At 35.4% G+C, this 20,317-nt stretch overlaps 1 protein-coding gene across 4 annotated transcripts in view; it reads left to right on the forward strand.

The window, feature by feature from the left end:
• The window catches only part of BMPR1B (bone morphogenetic protein receptor type 1B), a 390,073-nt gene that overhangs the window by 221,836 nt on the left and 147,920 nt on the right, over positions 1–20,317 (forward strand). The window contains exons 1-2 of one of the 4 annotated variants that reach the window (XM_078068982.1): positions 10,176–10,212; positions 10,369–10,463. The gene's annotated coding sequence lies outside the window, so the exon portion shown is untranslated. Of the gene's footprint in view, positions 1–10,134; positions 10,464–20,317 lie in introns of those variants that run through there. The other 3 variants (XM_078068981.1, XM_078068984.1, XM_078068980.1) reach the window with 3 other exon arrangements.

The following is a 20,317-nucleotide window of genomic DNA, read 5'->3' on the forward strand; positions in this document are numbered from 1 at the left end:
AAAGTTAAAAGTAAGATTTTTTTCATTTTTAGTCTTTTTTTTTTTTCCTGCTTTACTCCTTAATTATTTTTGATACCACATTTCAAGGAAATTTCAGGTCCTGTCAGAGCAGGACAGCCAATAGAAATAACCACATTTTATATGTGACTCAAACTAGAGTAGTGGATATCTCATTCATTTCTTGTTTAAAATTAGTTTGCTTTATTGCTTTCTTTCTATTTTCTCTCTTTTTTTTTTTTGAAACATATTTTGGTTAGAAAAAAGTGTGGCCTCAAAATGAATAGTTCTGTTCCTTCGTTTCACAATTTATATCCTGCATATGAAAGCAGATTCATTGTAGAGCAATAAAATAAACCAGTGTTGTTTTTCTTTTCTTTTCTTTTATGGATGATCAGACTTAATGTGCATGCCTATTTTCACTGCCTGTTAAATTTAATCATTCAGTGATATCTTTATGGGCTACTGCCATACGATTAATGAGTAGTAAAAAAGGGTCAGCTTAATTGTAGTAGACAAGTCATTCCCTCTACCATTGAACTGGCTTTTTCTGAATCCTTCCTGGCTGGGATTTTTCCCTTTCCATCCCATGGGATGCTTGGCATTAGCTTGTTTTAGGGGACACCCCATATTTCCTGCTCTCCTTGCAGCTGACTGAAATCCCTCTGTGTGGGTGATTTCAGGACCATCTTTATTACTCTTCCTTCCTGGGAGAGGACACTCAGTGCTTTCTTGGGATTTCATTTCTACTGTCCAACAAAATACACTACTTTTTGTCTCCAGAAATGAGTGTTCCATTACATTAATATCACATTGATGATTATGGGTATCTGTATGAATGAAAAGGTCCTCAACTAAGTTGTTCTTGAAGAAACCATGAATATCGAGAGATTATATCTTTATGATGAAAGAAAAACAGTTGTTTCAAATGTGGGATCATCATTGGTCATCTGAATATTAGAACAATTCAGAGATTAATGCAATTAAAAATTATCATCATCATGAAAATTCTTATTGACATGTAGGCTTAATTTAGTTTCCATTTTGGAGTGGTAGTAGAAAAATTTGAATTAGTATGGATTAATTCTTTAAATTTAAGAAATAGATATTAAAGATATGATTTTAAGAACTACACTTTTTAAAAGTAGAAAATGATTGAAATTATAATACAAATATTATGTTAAAAACACTTTTGAGATTGTCCTTAGTATTATTAAAATATATACGTGATTTTAAGAGAAAAACAAATATTGATACATAGCTATGAACTCAGCTATTATTATTAAGTATGAAGAAGCGTTAGTATAGTTTTAATATAAGTCTAGTTAGCAACAATGATAGTATAAAAATAAGTTGATATCCCTGATGCTTTTCAACTCTTTATTATTACCTTATTTTATTAAATATAATTGAGCTTTATTATTCTGGTTATATGTGTTCTATGCACTATGCATTTCAAAACAATTTTATTTATAAATGATAAAATGTTTTAGTTTGGCATTAGTTGGTGTTGATATCAGATGAAAATTAAAAAGGACATGCATTCTTTGCTATGGTTTTCTTGTTTAGTATTCTTCTTTTCAATTTATATACAACATTGTTCTGGTTGAAAAGAACAAATGGCCTATTTATTAATTGTGCAGTCAATACTTCTCAAAACTAATAATGGATAAGTTTAAAATAAACGGGCAGCAGTAAAGCTTGGTAGACTTGTGTATGACTTTCCTGTGGGGTCCCGGGGGCCTAAAGTATTTATTACTTGGGAACAAAGAACCTTAGAGTTCAAGGTAAGTGACTCTGTGTGTGATAGGACTCATAGTAGGCCTGTAAAGGAGGGAACAGTCCGTCGTTAGCTACTAACGAGGCACATTGTGGAGTCAATTTCCTTTCTCCTGAGTCATTTACATTGAAAGTCACTATTCCCTCAGGTCTTTTTGAAAAATGACTGCGAGTTTGGATTACTAATATTTTCCTTGCGGCCAGTTGCCCCTGAGTAATGTCTCATTCTTTATAGTGTTGGATAATTTGTAGTATTCATATCTGATTGAGTTTGTCAACACAAACTTTTAAGTCATTGGCTACTTTTTTTGCCTTTTTCACCTCTATCTTCAAAGAAGCATTAAATTAAAGCATTAATATAATTGGATTATAAGCCCAGTTTCCTAACATTGATCTGATGGAGTACTTTATTATTACCAAACTGAAGATATTAATGTAGGTATTTGTCATTATACCAGAGGATTAACACATTTTCTTTGTAATTGCATTTTTTTAGAAGTTTCTTTTCTTTACTAAAAACTCTGCTGTACGGTATAGGAATTCAAATTAAGTTAGTGTGAAAACTGAAAAGTTATACCAATCAAGTCTTTCTAATTCCTAATCTTTCATTTGTTTATTAGCTTATTCATTTACTTCTTTAACGAGTGAGTTGTTATTGCCTATGCAAGGTACAACTTTGCTGGGCCCTTGAAAATATGTTTTAAGGTTTATTTGGTCCTAGTGTTTTCTGAAATTGTATTTACTGGAAGTGAAGAGTAAATGGCCAAAAGGCCAATAAGCACATGAAAAGATGCTCAGCATTAGTAGTCTTTAGGGAAATACAAATTAAAACCACAACAAGAATCACTTGATATTTGCAAGTATTACTGTAATAAAAAAAGACAGATAATTACAGGTGTTCATAAGGATGCAGAATAATTGGAACCTCATACATTGCCGGTGGGGATATAAAATGGTGCAGGGGATATAAAATCTTTAAAATGTTAGACGTGAAATTACCATATTACCTAGCAATTTCACGCCTAGGTATTTATCCAAGAGTAATGAAAACATAGGTTCATGCAAAAGCATATGCATGAAAGTTCACAGCCTTATTCATAATAACTCATAAGTGGAAACAGTACAAATGTTCACCAGATGATGAATGGATAAATAAAATGTGGTTGTCTATACAATGAAATATTATTCAACCATAAAAAGAAAATAAAGTAGTAATATCTAGTAACACAGGTACTAATTTTATTTTGTTATTTTATTATTTCATTTTTTATGTAGGCTCCACACTGAGCACGAAGCCCCACCGGTACTAATTTTAAACGCATTTTATTGATGAGGAAACTCAGGTTGTATAACTTACAGTGTAACTTGAGAAAGACAAAAACTCAAGTCAGCTTGACTTCAAAACACTTGCTTAACTTTTATGCTGTAATGAGTTGTCGTTTGTTTGTGGTGTTCAGTCATCACCCTCATCTTTCTTTACCTTTCCTTTATGGCCAGAGTTTTGAAAGAGAGCTTCTATTCCATGTCTCCCTTCACTTGCTGACCTCCCAACTCCAGTGGAAACAGCTCAGCCGCTAGTGTTCTCTGTTTTCTTTTCAATGCCTGCTTTGCCGAAATATAATTCATATACCATAAAATTCACCCTTTTAAAATGTACTGTTCAGAGATCTTTAGTATCTGAGCACTTTCTGAATGTTGTGTGTCATGGGCTCTTTTCAGTCCCTTTCATATTTGATCTTCCCATGGCGTTTGACATTGTCAACAACTCCCTCTCTACTACTCCATCCTCATTCACCCTTTTTCTCATTTTCACATTGTTTTGCTTACATTCATCATTGTTTCACAGACTTTGTGGGCCTCTCTTCCTTGATCCATCTTTTAAAAGTTGGTTTGGGGTTACTTATTATTGATTTCAGGAACCACATATGTTGGTACATGGCTCACAGATCTCTGTTTCAGTTATTTATACTACACAATTATTGTGCATTTATTATGTGTGAGACTCATTTTAGACACATGAAATCTGTGTTGTCATTGAACTTCAATTCTATTGGAAGAGACAAGCAGTAACAAATAAGAAAGAAGGAAGTTTGCAGTTTTAAATAGTATGGTGGTGGTAGGCTTCACTGAGAAGGTGACATTTGGCCAGAGGCTTGAAAGAGGTGAACCAGTTAGCCATGAAGCTGTCTGCAAGAAGAACACACCAGGGAGGGAACAACAAATAGGGGGACACCAAGGGCAAACTTGCCAGGCACATTTAAAGAGTAATAGGAAAACTAGTGGGTTGGAGCTGTGGAAATGAAGGGGACTGTAGCCGATGTTGTCAGAGACAGAATGAGGGGCAGATCAGGTAAGGCTTTATGGATCATTATAAGAATTGGGCTTCAGGGATGCCTGGGTGGCTCAGTCAGTTAAGCATCTGCCTTTGGCTCAGGTCATGATCCTGGGGTCCTGGGATCGAACCCCATGTTGAGCTTCCTGCTCAGGGAGTCTGCTTCTCCCTCTCCCTCTGACCCTTTCCCGGCTCATTACGCACATGCGTGCTTTTTCTCTCTCAAATAAATAAAATCTTTACAAAATTTTTTTTAAAAAGAACTTGGGCTTTTACTCTCTTTTGAGTAGAAGACAAATATTTTATATATATATATATATGTGTATGTATGTATGTATATATATATTAAGTAGGCTCCACAGACAGTATAGAGCCCAATATGGGTCTTGAACTTGACCCTGAGATCAAGACCAGAGCTGAGATCGAGTCGGACACTCAACCAACTGAGCCACCCAGGCACCCCTATTATCTGATATTTTTTAATGACTGCTTTGACTTCTATGTTGAGAATAGGCTAATGCTGAAAAGTTTCAAGCAGGAAAACATGAATAGGAGGTTACTGAATTGATACAATCTTCATCTTTCATATGTTATAGATCAGTATATCTAAGTGCTTACTGACCACGTTCACTTGGCTATAACACAGTTCATCATGTTCAAAGACTAAATGCCTCCTCACTTCCCATCTCCCTATTTCAAAGTTGTTCTTTCTTTCTGTAACCTCTATCTTGGTAAAGACCCAGCTACCCAAGGGAGGAGCCACCTTTGACTTTTTCAAGGCTTGACATTTTTAGAGCAGTATAAGGTTCACAGCAAAATGGAAAGAACAGAGATTTTCCATATATTCTCTACCTCCATGCATGAATAACCTTGCCCATTATCAACATTCCCCACCAGAATGGTCTTTTGTACAATTGATGAACCTACATTGACATATCATAATTACCAAAGTCCATAGTTCACAGTTCATTCTTGGTGTTGGATATTTTGTTGGCTTGAACACATGTATAATGACATGTATCCACCGCTATAAAGTCATACAGAGTATTTTTTTCTGCCCTAAAAATCTTTTGTGCTCCACCTTTTCAGACCTCCTCCACCCCTTCCCCCACCCAAATGCTGATCTTTTTACTATCTCCATAGTTTGGCCTTTTCCAGAACGTCATATAAGTAGAAATATATAGTATGTAGCCTTTTCAGATTGACTTCTTTCACTTAGTAATATGCATTTAAGGTTGATAACTCATTTCCTTTTAGCGCTGAATCAATCATGTTCCCTTATTTTGATGTACCACAGTTTATCTACTCATCTTGATTTTTTTCCAAGTTTTGGCAATTATGAATAAAGCTCCAAAAATATCCTGTGAAGATTTTTGTGTGGACATATGTTTTTCAACTCCTGAGGGTAAATACCAAGAAGTGGGATTCTTGGGTCTTGTGGTAAGAGTATATTTCGTTTTGAAAGAAACCACCAAACTGTCTTTCAAAGTAGCCGTACCATTTTGCATTCTCACCAGCAATGAATGAAAGTTTATTTTGTTCTGCATCCTTATTAACATTTGGTGTTGTCAGCGTTTCAGGTTTTGGGCATTCTAATAGATGTATAGTGGTATCTCGTTGTTTTAATTTGAATTTTCCTGATGACACACGGTGTAGAGCACCTTTTTATTTTTTTATTATGTTAATCACCATCCATTACATCATTAGTTTTGATGTAGTGTTCCATGATTCATTGTTTGCGTATAACACCCAGTGCTCCATTCAGTACGTGCCCTCTTTAATACCCATCACCAGGCTAACCCATCCCCCCACCCCCTCCCCTCTAGAACCCTCAGTTTGTTTCTCAGAGTCCATTATATGCTTATTTGCACTCTGTGTGTCTTCTTCAGTGAGGTGTCTGTTAAGGTCTTTGGCCCATTTTTAAAATAGGTTTGTTTACTTATTGCTGAATTGTAAGAGTTCTTGTAAATTTTGGTTAACAGTCCTTTATGAGATGTGTCTTTTGCAAGTATTTTCTCCTAGCCTATGGCTTATCTTCTCATTCTCTTGACATTGTCTTCTGCAGAGTTTTTAATTTTAATGAAATCCAGCTTATCAGTTATTTTTTTTCATGCATTGTGCCTTCGGTGTTATATCTAAAATTCACTACTATACCCCAGGTAATCTAGGTTTTCTCTTATTTTACCTTCCATGAGTTTTATAATTTTGCATTTATTTACATTTAGGTCTGAGTTAATTTTTGTGATGGTGTGAGGTCTTTGTTTTGATTCTTCTTATTTATTTATTTTTTTTGCATATGGATGTCCAATTGTTCTAGCACCGTTTGTTGAAAAGATTATCTTTGCTACATTATACAGAGTTTGTCCCTCCATCAAAGATCAGTTTACTATATGTATGTGAGTCTATTTCTGGGTTTGCTGTTTTCCTCCATTGATCTGTTTGTTTATTCTTTCTCCAACATCACATTGTCTTGATTACTGTAGCTTTATAATAAGTCTTGATATCGGGTAGTGTCAGTCCTCAACTTCGTTCTCCTTCAATGTCGGTGTTGATTATTCTGGGTTTTTTGCCTCTCCATATAAACGTTAGTATCAGATTGTCCATATCCACAAAATAATGTCCTGATTGGGATTGCACTGAATCCTTAGATAAAGTTGGGAAGAACTGACACTTTGTCAACATTGAGTCTTCATACCTTTGTTTCTTCATGTGTTCCTTACCTGTCAGTCAAATTAAAGATAAAACCTTTTCAGTTCTTCTTAATAGCACATAACAATTATTTTAATTTTGTCTACTGATTTTCACTGATTGCTCTGTTAATCTCTTCTTTTTGCTATCCTTTAGTACTCAATATTCTAGCAGTTCCTTGATAGAAGTGCGGCATGTGATTCTTTCATTCCTTTCTGACTTTCTGAAGGCACTGCTTAGCTACTTCCTTGCCTGCCCTGGGCAGCCTCTACCCAGTCTTTTTTAAGTGACTAATAGGAAGGCAGTATGTGCTATTGTAGTCCAGTCAGACAGGTTTGAGCTGAGTTCCAGATCTATGTATTAGTTAGATGACTTCAGACAATCCACCTAATAACTGGAAGCCTCATTTTATTTATCTTAAAAAAAAGGTGAAAGCATACTCATCTATTAGGGTTGTTTCTAGTGTTAAAGTTAATATTTCTAAGGCCCCTGTTAGATGGCAATTGCTCAATAAATAATAATACTACTTTCTCTAGAACACATGCTTTCAGGAAGACAAGGGAAGGGATTTAGCTGGTCCATAGTTTTTATTAGGGCTTTGTCTTTGTGTTGTACAGTTTTATGGGTTTTGCCAAATGCATAATGCCATGCATCTACTGTTACATATCATACAGAATAGTTTCACTGCCTTGAAATCTCCTGTGCTTCATCTATTCATTCTCCACCCCACCCCAAACTTCTGGTGACCACTGATCTTTTAATTGTCTCTACAGTTTTTGCCTTGCCCAGAATGTCGTATAGTTGGAATCACACAGTATATAGCCTTTTCAGACTGGTTTCTTTCACTTAGCATTTGAATGGATGGTTTTAATGGAATCATTGTCCAGATTTTCAACTTCCACGTAAACTCTTTATTAATATTGATCTGGCTAAGAGCAGTGCTTTATTCATAACAATCTTTCTCTTACTTTACAAAAGAAAGGCATACTTTCATCCATCCCAAATCCTACCATGGTACATTGCCCCACAGTCATAGAAAATTTAACAATTTAAAAATTTCAATTAATGCCTTAGATTTTTGTTGGAGAGAAGTATGATAGCATAAACAATGAAAGACTTAATTATAAAATATTTTGTGTAAAAATTTTATGAGGGAGTGAGATTGCAATAAAGGTCAAGAAAATAAAATAGTAATGTAGAATTTTCAGCTGTTAGAAGAAGAGTTTATTGGGGCACCTGGGTGACTCAGCTGGTTAAGCGTCTGACTCTTGATTTCAGCTCAGGTCATGATCTCATTGTGAGACTGAGCCCCATCTTGGGCTCTGCACTCAGTGGGAGGCTGCTTGAGATTCTCTCTCCCTCTGCGCCTTCCCCCCCACCCCCTGCTCATGCTCTCACTCTCTCTCCAAAAAAAAGTTTAAAAAAGTTTATTATTTAAATAGATAATAGTTTTATTAAATTATTATGGATTTATAGTCCATTGAGTATTCTTATAAGTTTTACTTTAAAATGTCAGTACTTCAATAGGGTAGAAATTAAATTCTCTGCAGGTACTTATTTTACCACAGATGAAAAATTGTCAATGTTAACTTGCTAATGTGTGAGTAGTTCCCGTAATTTAAGTCTTTTAACGGTCTGTAAGCAAAAATAGTTGAAGACTGTTAGCATGAGGTATAAAACCCATGTTTTTAAACCTGGTATATAAAACCTTTCATCACTTTTATCTTTCTGGTCCTTTAAAAAAAATTAACCATTTCCTGCTCCACATTGGGTGCTCCAGCAAGAAAAACTACTTGAAGTTCTATACCATGTTTTTTCCTGCCTTTTACTGTATCATTCTTTCCCATCTTTGCCTCACTGCCTCCCACCCTTGCTATGATGTACAGAAGTCTTGATTGAGGAATTCCCTGTGGACCCCACCCCTCCTTCATACTGGAGTCGACTCAATGCCTGCGCTCCAGTACTCCTTACCACTCTCTGCTAGTCTTCATCATCCCGCAAACATGGTTTTGTCATTAGCTTGTTTTTCTCTGATATTGGACTGTAAGATTTCTAAGAGTAGAAACTATGGTTTATCTTTGCCTCCTCAGCAGTTAGCTGTATACCTCTCCTGGGAATAAGTTAATTTATTGGGCAAATATTAATTATTGAATGCAACAAAGATGGATTTCAGTTGTTAGAAAGTTAATTCTTGTGCATAACTTTTTTTGGGGAGTCAAATTGTAAAAGGCTATTTTTGCTTTATGTTAGTTAATTTTCTGGCTGTAATATTTGCTCTTACTCTGGTAAGGTTTTCAATAAAATTTCACATGAAGATAGGATTTTGAACATAAAAATGAGTTTAATGATCACTCTTGTAATAGAAGGAGCACAGATTGTGAGCAGTAAGGCAGACTCTAGGTTTGGCTCTGCTGCAAACTTGCCATGTAACCATGGATAAGTTAACCAGCCTGGGGGGTCGGTTTTCTTATCTGTAAAATGATAAGTGACCACATTATTTCTAAGGTTTTCTTTACTCTTGATTTACATTCAAGAGACAAACTTTCAGTAAAGCAAACATATAATTATTCTAGGGAAGAAGAATAGAAAATACGGACTTGATTTATTTTCTAATCATTCATACTATGGACATTATGTGTGGTATATATAGATAATGCTGATCTTGTACATATCACCTGCAAACTATATAGCATCATGGCTTAGATATTATCCTTAAACTAAAAAAATAAACTAAAATAATTCAAATTGTCATGATTGAAAATTTAGAATTAGTTGATATAATATGTTGAGTCATATAATTTTCAGATTATATTTTAGCCTCTTTCAACAAATATATGATTTGATCTGATTAATATTATACTTTTCAGTGCATTTCTGTCATTCTGGAGATGAACTTACCTGTGTTGCAACGTTTCTTTGCGACCAATTACTCAGTTACTGCAGCCTAACTCAAAGAGAAGCAAAATTAAAAAGCAATTATAAAAATGCTTGCCTCTGTGTTTTGGCCATTCATAATACATAGTAATTCAGTTTTACAAAGCTTGATTGAATGACATTTAGGTCTAACTTTATAAAGGGCTTGAGGTGATGTTGTTTGGCTGAAACAAAGGCAAATATTTCCTTTCTTGTCTTTCACTTCACCCAGCCCCCCCACCCCCTTTTCTTCACCTGCTTGAGAAAAGCTATTTCTTCAGACAAACCTCATAATTGCCCTTCTGTGCCTGACTTGGGCCTCAGGAAAAGCCCATAGCATCTGTAAAGCTGGCAGCAAAATGGTATTTCCAGGCAGGCACAGGGTTGCTGGGTAGTGAGCCAATCCACAGCTTTGTCTGAGCAGCTGAGAACTTTGCCGGAGTATTACCACGGTGTTCAGTAACACAGACCTGTGCCATGAGCAGCTAAAGCACTGAGCAAGTGTCAGGGTCAATATTTATAGACCACTACGTAGCTGCCTTGCAGAGAGAGAGAAAACGGGAGAGAAACACGCACACAGAGGGCAAGGAAAGACAGACTACAGTGGGGAGAACAGTGGTTTTCAATATTTTTGCTTAAAAAATCTTTTTCACTGTCAGGTTCAAACTTCTGCTGAATCATCATCATTCACCGCTGAGCTATGACAAGAGAGGAAACAAAAAGTTAAACGAGCCAGCCTGCCATAAGTGAGAAGGTAAGTAATGAGCCAGTTCAGTCTCGCTTTTCCTCGTAAACTCCCTGTCCCTGTTGGCTGCTTTGCATCAGTGAGCAAAGTTCTGTGTGGCATGTTAAAGCTAGCAAGGAGGGGCTGCTTGATGTTTAAGAATGTTCTTGGTGGCCATGTAGTGCTGTGTACTGCTCTCGAGAATGCTGTGTCCATTCTGGATACACTGAAATATGGGGTTAGGGGGGTGGGGGGGTGGGAAAGGTGCTCTACCACTGACTTCATGTTGTGTCCCATCAGCAAGTTTCTGTTTCTTCATTCCATCAAACTTGAAGTCTTCCGATGGGTAAATTCCTGTTTGCTTTCGTATCAGGATTAAAGCAGGACCATATTACTGAGTTTACAGTCATGAGTGGTCCAGAATTGGAATAGGGGAAAAGTTCAGATGAACGTGTGAAGACGTAGTAGGCTTGTCAGTGTAGATGCTGTGAATGTGAGCGACGCGGGTTCTTTTTAAAAGCAAGCCCACGTCCCTTTGACAGTGCATGAAAGTGAATCAAGGACTAGCTTTGGGAACAGAGAGAACAGGGAGTGGTGAGAAGTGAGAACAGTCTTCTGAGTCCAAGATGCAAATCAAGTGTCGGGAAGAGTTGATCTGTCCAAGCGACATGCTAGTTGGTTCTTTACAAAAAGCGATTCCCTACTAAAGTCATTAAATGAACATGTCTTGCTGCACGCCGGTAGTTTGTTTTCCTTTCATCACATTTAGCACGTTGATACGTTTTCTGCATGTTCACCATGCTGTGGGATGTTCATTTGTCATTGTTTTGTATATCCCAGGTTAACATCAAAAGCAGTGGTGCTGAAGAGGACAGAAAGAGATTGTTTTCCATTATTTTCTGATTTAGAACACCCACACAATTTATAAACTACTATGGTTTATGTCTACTACACATGGCATGGAAAGTAAATAACGTTGCTTTGCTGGAAGTATGGCATTAACTAGGTGACACTTACCTACTGACACAGTGAAAGCTTCCCCTGTTGTTAGTTTTTAAATTGTAGCACTATAAGCATTAGCATGATATTTAACATTTTTAGGTTGGGTTACAGATGCTGATTATCGTTCCAAAGGGTTTTCTGTGTTACATGTTTAAGTTAAAAACAATGATAATACTAAATTTTCTTGCAGAGCTTAAAGAGTAGGACAAAAGAGATACAAGGAAAAGCTAATACTCTGGCACAGATTTTGTGTTAGGGGTAGTATTCAGGAACCATCTCATCTAAAATAGAATAAACCACATCCAAAACAGGAGGTGGAATAGTTCTAAATGTAAAGTAAATATCTTAAGATGAGGCCAATCATTATAGAATATCACTTTTTATTGAATCTCATATAATTTCCCAAATAATGCAGAGTGTTTCAAAATCAGTTCTATTAATTCAGGAATGCTTTAAAGGCAATCTCACATCTAAATGTAAACTGTATTTTAACATTCATTTAATGCTTGTTTTAGCCTCTGAATCAAGCTTTTTCTTTGTCCTTTTCAAGTTCTGCTTACCAGTTCTTAATGGGTTTGATTTAGATTTTGGACAACAATATGTTTATTTTGAAAATGCAACTGTGATTGATCTAGAATGGGCATTTCTCAATTAAATTTTTCTTTGCTACTGCCTTTGGGTAATTATAATCAAGATTACAATTTCAGTTCTTTACTCAGTGTCTTTTATTTTTCACTTTATATGTTGCATATGTACATGATAATTACTTTCTTACACTTTTTTTTTTTACTGGTTTTATTTTTATTCCTTTTGGTATCTTGTTTCTGAAGTACCCTGTGGAAACTTTGGGCAGAAAGCAGGCCAAATAAAGTTAGCACAATAAAAAGAAACTAAAGAAAGTTGTCTCTTTAAACAAAGCAAAGAGAAAATTGTGACATTGGTTGACAATGTCTAAAATGGAATGTATTTTGGTTGAAGGCTGGTTGAGCATTTTAAGACTTGAGATACCTTCTCAACATTATTTTTGGCTTTAATATCAATCCTGATAGTGGTTATTTATCATATTTATAAACAGCTTTTATATATGTGTTTTATATATAGGCATATTATAAAGAAAGAATATAAGACCTTTTGTATCATGTATTAACTGTCTATTGAAGTAAGATGAATGAATTTAGCTTGAAATACTAATATTAACCTTGTATACTATCAGTCCCTTTGCTACATGACCCTTAGAAGGATCAGTCTCCCACCCCACTGAACACTTTGCTTTCCTGCTAAAGCTCTCTCATTCCTGGCTCTCTGTTGCTCATAGATAAAGGTCAGTCTTCTTGGCACAGTGAGTTTCTTCTTGACTGAGCTGCTACTTTGGTTCTGTATTGGTCTTCTGCTATCCTTCTGGGTTGTTTTCCATACCACTCTTGCTTACCCATGAGAGTATTTCCCCTCACTCTGTTTCTTGCTCCAGCAATATTGAACATCTTGTATTTCTCAAAACAATCTGTACTGTTTTAGTCCTTTCTGGAGTTGTTTATGTTGTTTCTATCTTGAAAATCTTCTTTTTGATCTTTGCCTTTCAGCCTCAGTAAAGGCATCCCTTTCAGGCACCCTGCTGGTCCACTGTCCGCTTCTTTGGTTTGGCCTCCGGTATAGACCTCTGTCCGGGCACTTTGCAAAGTCTTATATAATGTTTTGTGCTTCTTTATCCACATGAAGTTGGAAGCTGCTTGTAGCCAGGTTTTAAATTTATTCTTTGATGTTCCTCCAAGACCTAGCAGTCAATAGATACTCAAGAACTTGAACTAGAGAAAAACTTTATTATATTTGTTTTAAACTCACTTTTCTTTATAGACTTTTTATTTTAATATATTCCACAACTTTGATTAATTGCATTGAAGGAAAGCCCCTCAAGTAAATGGTAAAGGTGTTTGAAAGACTAGCAATGTTTTAAAAAGTTATTTTGTTTCTCTTACTACCACCAATCACGGTAGTGTGTATGGGTGTTTATCCATGCAGGTAGATATCTATTGAACCCCTAAAGTTATATTTGAATAATAAAGTTCAAAATTATATTGGTTAGCATGTACAAATTCAGGATATATACCTCAAAAATGTTGTTTGATGAAATCTATCAACAAAATCAGCTAGTTGCTGCTCTCACATGGACTCCTATGACAAATTAAATGATGCCCTAGCAAACTGAAGACAGTGTTACAACTTTCAAAAGGCCCAGAGAGAATATTTGGAGAGACTGGGTCCATCTTCCTGTATCCTAGAAAATTACAGAGTGGAATGGCTCCCAATGTGCCTGATGAAGTTATACTTCCAATGTTTTCTTTTGTTATAGAGATAGTTAGTGATTTAAGGAAATAATAGAAAATCATGGCTTAAAAATTTTCAAACCTGAAGGATGATATTCCATTTCAGTCAGAAGAATTTGCTCCTCAAAACAGAAATGTTGAAAGAAGAGGATGTCAGTGTTTAAAAAAGTAGTTGCGAAATAGTCGTTTCTTTTACTTTTCGTACTTAACAGAAATAAAATTTATTTTGTCTTTGTGTTTTATTTCCCCACCATACATGGAATGCTTACTTTGTATATGAAATATTTTGTATATCAGAAACAAGTATAAAGCTTTATGCACAACTTAGAGTAATTCACAACTTTTCTTATTTTGATTTTTACTTCTTAGTATACACAACTAGCAGTTTCCACTACTGTGGAAATCTTATAAGCCTCTTTCACACATCGAATATGACTCTTTTGTTTGTTTAACCTTGAATTGTATCTGTCTTAGGAATGAAAATAAGATTGATATTTTCATAAGAACATTTGGAAGACTTTTAATTGTTTGAAATAGACCATAATTCAATCTGGAATTTCTCTTCAGATATATTTTGCCCACATACCTATCCTGTAGTTAAATAGTTATGGGAGAAGGTGTCTCAGGGGTTATGATTATGAATTATATGTCTCACTGGTATATCAAATAATCTTAATATTATAAAACTGAAAGAGCGTGTGTGTGTGTGTGTGTGTGTGTGTGTTGTTTTTCTGGTCGTGGACACAGAAATGTACTTAGTTCCCATTAGCCAGTGAGGAGAGCAACCCAACCTTGCCTCAATATTAAAAGATTATGGCAGGGCACCTGGGTGGCTCAGTTGGTTAAGCGACTGCCTTTGGCTCAGGTCATGATCCTGGAGTCCCAGGATGGAGTCCCGCATCGGGCTCCCTGCTCAGCAGGGAGTCTGCTTCTCCCTCTGCCCCTCCCCTCTCTCATGCTCTCTCACTCTCATTCTCTCTCTCATATAAATAAATAAAATCTTAAAAAAAAAAAAAAGATTATGGCAAAACAAGCCAATAGAAGTGAAAAATACCCCACCCCATCAAAGAGATCGAACAAGTTTGTGGTTGGAGTGAGGCATAAAGGATTTTGCCAGTATACTGAAGTCTTTATTATTATTAGCAGCTTACCTTTCCAGTCAGTTTTTCTTTAGCTATGCATGGCATAGAATTCATAGAACAGGATAGCAGAAGAATAAATTAATCATGGAAGTTGAACCTTAAAGCTCTTCTACTTTACCTATTTCATTTTATAGATATGGGTGAATGTGATACAAAGAGTAACCACATTTGTAACTTGTCAAACATCAGCTTTTAAAGTGGCTAGTTGAGATTTTGATTAAAAAGAGAAAAAAGAAATGTGCAATTATAAGGCCAGTATTTTATCACTGTGGCTCTTCCAGTCTGCTTGTAATTGCTTTATTTTTATTCTGTGTATTTCATCTAAAGCCTAAGTTGTCATATCTCTGTGTTTTGTATTGTATTAGACTCCTTTGCATTATTGCATAACTCCTGAAAATTAAAGCTAATAATTTTTGGTGGGATATAGTACTTTCCCACTCATAACCATAGCTTATATATATGTGTGTATCTGTGTGTGCGTTTGTGTATTTTATTATTATTATTTTAAAGATCTTTATTTATTTGAGAGAGAGATAGAGCATGAGCAGGGTGGAGGGGCAGAGGGGGAAGGAGGAGCAGACTACCCGCTGAGCAGGGAGCCTGACGCAGGACTCTACCCCAGGACCCCGGGATCATGACCTGAGCCGAAGGCAGGTGCATAACTGACTGAGCCACCCAGGCACCCTGTATTTTAAATGACAGATATCTTTTCTAGCTTTCCTGATTTCCCCCATTGTCTTTGGTTGTACTACTAGATTTAAGCCCCATAACTATTCTCCTTTTCAGTACAACATGGCAGATAATCCTGAAGCAAAAGACAGAAATTGCAGAAACAAATTTTTATACTTTGACTATATCTAGATGATTCTAATAGGAAATATATGGTTATATTTTGTTTTATAATTTGTTTTTAAGTTATTTGTTCTAAATTACAGTTGGAAAAATCTTGATTAAAACAAAAGAACCAGGGGTGCCTGAGTGGCTCAATCAGTTAAGTGTTGGACTCTTGATTTAGGCTCAGTTCCTGATCTCAGGGTCAGGAGACCCAGCCCTGCTTAAGATTCCCTCTCTCCCTCTCCCTTTGCCCCACCCCCCAACAAACCCAAACAAAACCAACAAACGAACCCCAAAAGAACCAGACATGATTTTCCACATTACATTTTTAAAAATAGAAACAGTTAAAGGGGCAGGGTGGGGCAAACAAGCTGTTTTGTTCACCTCATCTTCCAGTAAGACTTTGTTTCTCTATTCCTGTCCCCTGCACTTCCAAAGAAATTGGGGCTCTTTGGGCCCTTCCATTCTTATTAATATTAAGGTCTCTGGAAAAAATCACTTATGTACTTAAGGAAGAAAGAGTTCTTGAACAAATGGTTGAAGGTTGTTCCAATCCTCAGCCTATGATTTCTCTTTTCACCTCCTTCATAGCAAAATGAAAGTTACCATCTTTACCCACCTCCCCAATCTGAAAAAAGTCTGATTAACTCTTAGTGAACATTTTCCCATGGATTGATACTTTGTACTTCAAATATATATTATGTATCTTTTCAAACTCTTGCCTGCTAAGAGATTTATAATTTTAAAATCTTTTCTAAAATGAAAAAGTGATATTTTAATTTTATTTTTAATTACTAGTGAACTTGAATCTGAAGGAATTATTCATTATTAACATTTTATTCTTTATCATTGCTCTATTTGTATACTTATTCTTTTTTTCAGAGGCTGTATTTCTCTTACTGGTTTAGAAGAGTTCTTTTTTTTGAAAAAAGAATCAAAAGATCTTTATCCTTTAAAGTTCTATTAGTTCTGTTCTCATAAGCTTTTGTTACTTTTTGATTTTCTTTTATATGTTTTGAAACATAAGCATGTATTGAAATCTCTTTATTAAATCTAATCAATATTTTCTCCATCTCCTTTGAAACTTAGAAAACTCTTTTCTATCCAGAAATAGGAAAAATATTTTTCTAGATTTTATGGTTTAATATTTTTAACTATTAATGCTATGATACGCAAGAACTTTATTAAACAAGTACTTCAGTTTTTTTTGTTGAATCATTATTCCCCTTTCCCACTTTTTGTGAAGTCATCTTTATCTTATACTTTTGTGTACAAGTTTAAATCTTTGTATTACCTCTTAATTTATATTACATTTGAAATTTTATCTCTATGGAACAAAAGTTCATGTTTTAAAAAAATTTTTTGAGTATAGTTGATGCACAATGTTACATGAGTTTCCAGTATATATAGTGATTCAGCTTCTCTGTGCTTTATCTTATACTCACCAGAAGTGTAGCTACCATCTGTCACCATACAACGCTATTACAATATCATTGACTATGTTCCTTACGCTGTGCCTTTTATCTTTTATTCCTGTGACGTATTCATTCCGTGACTTATTCATTCCGTAACAGGAAGCCTGTATCCTCCACTCCCCTTCACGCATTTTGCCCATCCCTCAACCCCCATTCCCTCTGGCAGCCACTGGTTTGTTCTCTGTATTTTATAGGTCTGATTCTTTTTGTTTGCTTATTCATTTGTTTTTTAGATTCCACATATGAGTGAAATCATATGGTTTTGCCTTTCTCAGTGTGAGAGAGTATGCTAATTATTCACTTAGCATAATAAATACCCTCTAGGTCTATCCACAGCATCTTGTAAATGGCAAGATCTCATCTTTTTTTATGGCTGCATTATAACCATGTGTGTGTGTGTGTGTGTACATACATACCACATCTTCCTTTAACATTTGTCTATCAATGAACACTTAGGTTGCTTCCATATCTTGGCTATTTTATTTATTTTAAATTTTTATTTTTATTTCAGTATAGTTAACATACAGTGTTATCTTAGTTTCAGGTGTAAAATATAGTGACTCAACAATTCTATACATTGCTAATTGCTTATCAAGATAAGTGTACTCTTTTTACTCTCTCTCTCTTTTTTTTTTTTTTTTTTGAGAGAGATAGAGCACAAGCGGGGGTAGTGGGGGGCAGAGGGAGAGAGAGAGAATCTTAAGCAGGCTCAATGTCCAGTGTGAAGCCCAATGCAGGGCTCAATCTCATGACCCTGAGATCATGACCTGAGCTGAAATCAAGAGTCAGACGCTTAACCGATTGAGCCACCCAGGAGCCCCAAGATAGGTGTACTCTTAATCCCCTTCACCTATTTCACCCATCTTCCAATCAACCTCTTCTCTGGTAATCATCAGTTTGTTCTCTATAGTTAAGTGTCTGGTTTTTTTTTGGTTTGTCTCTCTTTTTCTTTTGTTCTTCTGTTTTGTTTCTTAAATTCAATATATGAGTGAAATCATATGGTATTTGTATTTCTCTGGCTTATTTTGCTTAGTGTTATACTCTATAGATCCATCCATTTTGTTGCAAATGGTAAGATTTCATTCTTTTTTATGGCTGAGTAATATTCCATTGTATGTATTTGTGTATGTGTATGTGTGTGTATGTATACATACATATATATGTACATACACACACACACACTACCTCCTCTTTATCCATTCATTTATCCATGAACATTAGGCTGCTTTCAAAAATTAGCTATTGTAAATAATACTGCAATAAACATAGGGATGCATATATCTTTTCAAAGTAGTGTTTTTGTCTTCTTTGGATAAATACTCAATAATGAAATTACTGGATCATATGGTAATTTTGTTTTTAATTTTTGAGGCACCTCCATACTGTTTTCCATGGTGCTGTACCAGTTTGCATTCCCATGGGTTCCTTTTTCTCCACATCCTTGCCCACAATGGTTATTTCTTGTCTTTTTTATTTTAGCTATTCTGACAGGTGGAAGGTAATGTCTCATTGTGGTTTTGATATGCATTTCCCTGATGATGAGTGCTGTTGAGCATCTCTTCATGTGTTTCTGTTGGTCATCTGTATGTCTTCTTTGGAGAAATATCTCTTCATGTCTTCTGCCCATTTTTAATTGGATTATATGTGGTTTTTTGGTGTTAAGTTCTTTATATATTTTAAATACTAACCCTTTATATTTTGACTACTTTAAATAATGCTGCAGTAAACATACAGAAGCATATATCTTCGCAAATTAGTCTTTCTGTTTTCTTTCGGTAAATATCTAGTATTAGAATTATTGGGGCATATGGTATTTTTATTTTTAATTTTCTGAGGAACCTCCATACTGTTTTCCATAGTGCCTGCACCAATTTACATCCCCACCAACATTGCATGAGGATTCCTTTTGTTAAATGTGAATTAAGCATTGGAATGTTGTTGGATTTAAGTTGCACGCCTCCTGAAATTATTGTAGACAAGAGGCTTTGAGTATATTACTTATATTAAAGCAGACCTAATAAGAATATGATTCTGTGTGAGAAATTATGCATTAATAATAGTTACCACTTTTTATCAAGGGTTTCTAGATATACTTTTGGCATTCTACCAAGAAATTTAACTAATATAATTTCATTTAATCCTTTTAACATTACCTGTGAATGACTTATTCTGATTTCCCTTTTTAGGATAAAGAAACTGAGACCCCAAAATGTAAAGTAGCTTGATTAACCTCACCTAGCTAATAAGTGATAGGGTCATGATTTAAACTTAGCTCTGGCCAAAGTCCATCTTTTAAGAAAGCATTGTCAATTAGAGAAATTATGCTTTTTGCCATAAGTGGTAATAGATGTGAGTCTATAAGGGTCAGGTACTAGGAACCTTCCCAACTTGCATCCACTTGTGGAAAAATGAGCTCAGGAACAATGATTTTCAAAATACAGAGACAAGTCAATAAAATCAGTGATATGAGGAGCCTTTTATTATTTGGGATTAGCATTGAAGATACCAAAATCGTAGGGTGGACAAAAATAATCCTATATTTTTATTTTTTATTATTTTTAAATTTTTATTATTTTTTATTATTATGTTAATCACCATACATTACATCATTAGTTTTTTTTTTTTTTTTTTAAGATTTTATTTATTTGACCGAGAGAGACACAGAGAGAGACGGAACACAAGCAGGCCGAGCGGGAGAGGGAGAAGCAGGCTTCCTGCCGAGCAGGGAGCCCTATGCGGGGCTCGATCCCAGGACCCTGGGACCATGACCTGAGCCGAAGGCAGACACTTAACGACTGAGCCACCCAGGCGCCCCACATCATTAGTTTTTGATGTAGTCCATGATTCATTGTTTGTGTATAACACATCATCAAGATGAAAAGCTTTTGCACAGCAAAAGAAACAGTCAACAAAACCAAAAGACAACCGACAGAATGGGAGAAGATATTTGCAAATGACATATCAGATAAAGGGCTAGTATCCAAAATCTATAAAGAACTTCTTAAACTCAACACCCAAAGAACAAATGATCCAATCAAGAAATGGGCAGAAGACATGAATCCTATATTTTTAAATCAGTTCAGAAACAGCTAAAAAAGTCTTTTAACTTC

This window comes from Halichoerus grypus, chromosome 3 (genome assembly GCF_964656455.1).
Source record: "Halichoerus grypus chromosome 3, mHalGry1.hap1.1, whole genome shotgun sequence".
Classification (NCBI taxonomy): Eukaryota; Metazoa; Chordata; class Mammalia; order Carnivora; family Phocidae; genus Halichoerus; species Halichoerus grypus.